Source organism: Papilio polytes, unplaced genomic scaffold, assembly GCF_000836215.1.
Source record: "Papilio polytes unplaced genomic scaffold, Ppol_1.0 DF823934.1, whole genome shotgun sequence".
Classification (NCBI taxonomy): Eukaryota; Metazoa; Arthropoda; class Insecta; order Lepidoptera; family Papilionidae; genus Papilio; species Papilio polytes.
Window position 1 is genome coordinate 489,303 of NW_013525270.1, and position 4,864 is coordinate 494,166.

The following is a 4,864-nucleotide window of genomic DNA, read 5'->3' on the forward strand; positions in this document are numbered from 1 at the left end:
ATTTCCCCCTCAGTTTACAATATTATGCGCCAGCATTGTAGTCTAATGGTAGGTTGTGCTGCGGGACCCGAACCCGTTTGTACGACACAGTGTTATAAAAACATGCAATACAAAAATTACCGTGAATTTTCACTACTGAAATGTTTATATGAAAATAAATAGTTATCTTTGCCTCTCAAAGAGAATGAGAAGCAGTGGAAATCCAGCGGAAAATGTTTTGTTTCTGCATACCTTGGTCATTTGTTTCGAGATTCATTCTATGAAAATTAGCTGAGATTTGAAATAAAAAATGACAATATTCTAAAGGTTAAAGTTGATATTAAAATACATCAAAGGGTTCTTTCTTTCAGTTTATTTCTATATTGTAAAATATAAAAATACCTTCAAAATCAATATACGCTTAGAGTGCCACAAGGTCTGGCTGCGAACAACCTTGCGTGAAATGCCGAGATGTTTCAGCCGATATGAACTTCGCTGTGGTACTTGATGTGAGTGTGGCCCACTTATATGCTCTGTTATGTAATGTATAGTGTTTTACACATATATAAAAAAAATTAAAATGTTTTTAATTTGAAGAAATCTGAAATTAAAATTTTATGACGTTGTTCTAGTCCCGTGAATTAGTATTTTAGAATGTTGTTTATGGATTATTTTCAATTCTATAGACATAAAGTCGAATAAAGAATATTATTATTCAAGATGTAAAAAGGAAATTTTCCATGAAAAAGATCTTTTTTTTTACATATTGCATGACTCTAACCAGTTTTCACATTGGCGATATTGGAGGGGCAAAAATATTTATTTACAAAAGTAATTGATATTCGGAATTATAATTCCGAGTACGTTTATGTAACATTTCCTGTTCGTCTAAAAACTTTTGCAATTAGAATTTAAAGCATTGTTGTACAATGTTTTGTATTTTGACCCAGATTTTTTTTCATTACGTCAAGCGTTGACTGACAGTGACAGAATCTTTTTACCCGACTGGGATAAAGCTAGCAGTTAATTATGATTGTATTTCGACGAATGATATTTGAAGAAAATATTTTTGTCGTAGATATGCCATTATATTCTGTACTAGCTGTTGTTCGCGACTTCGTCCAGGTGAAGTTTAATAATGTAACCTTTGTTACTCACTGATAACGTAGCTTTTTATTGGTGAAAGAATATTTGAAATCGGTCCAGTCGGTCAGTTGAGTTATTTCAATAGAATAATACATACAAAAACCATAAACAAACCTTTCCTTTTTTTAATCTTTTTAAAATGTACGTTTTTTTATTTCAAATTTTAGTTAATGGCTTCATATTGAGATTTTTGTTAATTGAAGAGCAAAAGAATAGATTCACGTAGGTTTATTGTAATTGCACAGTTTTTTTTGAACGATTATGTGTAACTTTATTTTTAATATCAAATGTCTGTTGTGTACCAGTAATTTATTGGAAAAGCTTCGATTGACCTAGATCTCATCGTGACTGTGGCATTGAGATGCGCGTTAACCTTTGCATTAATTTAATTTGATAAGGGATCGAGGAGAATTCATTCTTATTAGGTCAAACTAATTATCACTCTATCCAATATCGCTATTCTTTTGTTTGATTAAGTAACAATTATTACTCTTTTAATGAAAGTTAATTGAAGAAATGAATATATAGAAGAAATTTCTTTGGAACAATGAGGATATTAATAATTTAAATACATTTTTTAACTGTCGCCTGTGACTCTGAACAAGCGAAATTCACTAAGGCTTAGTAAGAACCTCTGTGTTCTTTCAAATTGTGTTCTACATCTGTGCCAAATGTCATCGAAATCTGTCAAGCCGTTTTGGAGATACGTAGTAATAAATATGCATCCATCCATATTTTTGAATTCATAATAATAAGATGAAATTGATTGACTCTGATGATATGTGTACAGGTAGAGTAAGGCAATCTACTATACTATTACAATTTATCATTCGAATATCATATGTTTAGGACTTTATTTGTACTGTACATCAAGATAACGTGTTTTCAGAGTCAATTAATGTTTGTACATATATACCGACAAATGTATTATTTGTTTATACAAATGATAACAATATCTTGTTATGCTTTTCATGAATTTTGTTTGCAAATATTTTTAAATGGAATAAACATTTGAATTACAATACATCTAGATTATTCCAAATTCGAATTGTAAAGAATTCTCTCCGACATGGTTTTGAGATTCAGGCCGTGTGTTTTCATATGTAGAGATAAATCGATATTGCGCATTCAAATGTATTAATTAATTCAAATACAAAGAGTCTTTATTTCTGATTACCAAAGGATTTTTTATATATCATTATGTCTGTAATGTATTAATTAATCTGAAATAAATTTGTAACGCTTTGAAAATCAATAATATATACTAGTTATAAGCAAATAATTTCTTCGACTTACCTTTATATTGTGTGAAGATTTTTGTATTAAATGTTAATGTGGTTTATCCCAAATCCCATTCTGCGTTAGATTAGACACAGGGCGAGATACAGCCTTAAGCGATGGCAGCGCTCTCTCCGTCTGAAACGGACTAACTACAAAGCGTTGGTATCTTACAGTCGTAATGCTCGGTATATTCCAGCAGGAAAGCGCTTTAAAAATTCGCACTTAAACTACTAACCTATTTATTACATAATATACTAGAAAGTAGAGATTAAGTGCCTATTTTAAAACTATTTACACCGTAATAAAATTTGTAAAATAATTTATTGATATTTGTCCTTTTTAAGAATATTTGGTTTATAAAAATTGGCAAAAATTTATGTTTTCGCTAAAAGGTATGAAAAAAAGTCATTGAAAATGCTCGTTGTAAAAATATAACTATCAAAATTATTGGAAATCTTAAAAATCTTTTAAATTGTTGTAGAATTTTTAAGAAAAAAAAGTAACAGTACTTTAAGATTGTCTATGGATGAAAGCGCTGTATGCGCTTTATGTTCAAAGACAAATGTCTTGTTGCCAAACCGCATTGATTTTTGTTAAGCTATGGTATTGAATACTGAAGGCATTCATGTAAGATAATGCCAAAGCATTTAAATAAAATGTAAAACTTAACAATACTTTATTCGATTCCGAAAATTACAATATCATAATTTCTTTGTAGAATCCAAAGTGTCGCATTATGACAATTTTGCGCATTTAAGAAAAAGGTTTTAAAAGGCCACTGAAAGTTATTGTAAAGCATAAAAAATTAAATTCTTTGTAGCAATTTTCTCCGTCATAGGCCGTAAATAAAATAATATGGTACAATTTTTACTAGGATTTAATTACATTTATTACTTTCACTGTTAGATCCTTAAAAAGTACCATCTAACGAAAACATTCCAAACCAAATCCCTCTTTAGTTTTTGCGCATGTTTTGGTAGAATCCAAATGCTGAAATTCTTTCAGCCTATAGAGGGCAGCATAAGTCTGAAATACCTGACAGCCGTTTAAAGTATAGTTTAACCTCGAAAACAGATGGCGTTGTTTTTTGCTGCGAATAAAATTCAATTTTTTGACACTATATTTTCACTTTTAACAAATTATCGTTACGGGCAAAATATTCTTATTATAGTGGAATATAAAAGATAATATTATATTTAATTTTTAACGAGAGCGGAGAACGTAACAAAAGTAAAGGAAAATACACTCTACTTATCTACACTCTATACTCATGTAACAAACTGTCTGGTATTCGAGTCGAGTTATGTACTACGAACTTTCTACGGATGCGAGCACTAGAAAATTATCCGAGAAGTTATAAGTACTATGCTTTTTCACTAAAATCTGTATATTATGATAGAGTAATTCATATTTTATCAATTTGTTTTTTTTTACATTGGGACAAATCAATAACTCGATTTCTAATGTAATGTCGTCAATAAAATTTTCTAATAATCGTAAAATTGCACTAAACAATATTTAATCTAACTTTACTATCTAAGTTGTTAAACATAATAAAATGCTTGCTTTGTTTGTGAATGTGTCTTGTCTTTTTTATTGATTATTTTTCGCTAGTGTAAAATATCATGATAAAATAAATTATAATTAGGGAACGGTTCACATAAATCTCCTACAGTGTCCGTGTTACGGTATGCACGTTAATCCATTAGTCGTGGGATGGTCGCTGGCAAATTGCGGTGGTCGTTAACTAATGATGAAAGGATATGTCTTCGTTATTCGGTACGGTCACTAGTTAAGTTACGAACCATGCGACGAAAACAGTTACATCACTGTTATATGCTGTAACCCTTTTTGTTGAATGGGTGGGTTATAACATGACGAACGCGTAACCATTCAGTCAACCAATCGGGGATAGAAAACTTTTGTTCAGTTTTCAAATTCACTAATTTCTCAAGTTGATGTAACAGGCAACAAAGAAACAAATATGACTTTTTTTAGCTTCTTAATGTTTTTAAGAATATCAAATACAGTTTAGAATTTAAAGCAAAACTTTTTCAATGTAGAGAGATATAAAATTATATCTACAAAGAAGTTGGACGTCAATAGTCATTAATCTGAAAAAAATATTTAAGATATAAATTTCTATTTATTTTACTTCATTTTACGCTAATATCCACTCTGAATATTCAGAAAAAACGTTATGCGACAGGGTCGTTGTATTTAAATATTTTAATAAGTAAATATTATTACGTTTCGAAAAAAATTTTAGTTTATTCGTTATAAATTGCTAAGGCGTGTATTTAGGCGGTCATGAAGCAAGCGGAGTGCACTCAAACCAAAGTGCTTGTATGTAATTAAGTTGCCTTAACCGTACCACGTAAAATTTCAAAGCTAAAATAGAAAATTCACTTTTAACGAATTATAAATTTAACATTTCTACATTTCAGGATAGTGTTTT

The 4,864-nt window shown here is 29.9% G+C and overlaps 1 protein-coding gene across 4 annotated transcripts in view; it reads right to left on the reverse strand.

The window, feature by feature from the left end:
- Positions 1 to 2,532, reverse strand: part of LOC106102039 (synaptotagmin 1) — a 20,383-nt gene extending 17,851 nt beyond the window's left edge. For all 4 annotated transcript variants that reach the window (XM_013281436.1, XM_013281434.1, XM_013281435.1 and 1 more), the window contains exon 1: positions 2,422 to 2,532. The gene's annotated coding sequence lies outside the window, so the exon portion shown is untranslated. The remainder of the gene's footprint in view (positions 1 to 2,421) is intronic.
- Positions 2,533 to 4,864: the final 2,332 nt, after the last annotated feature.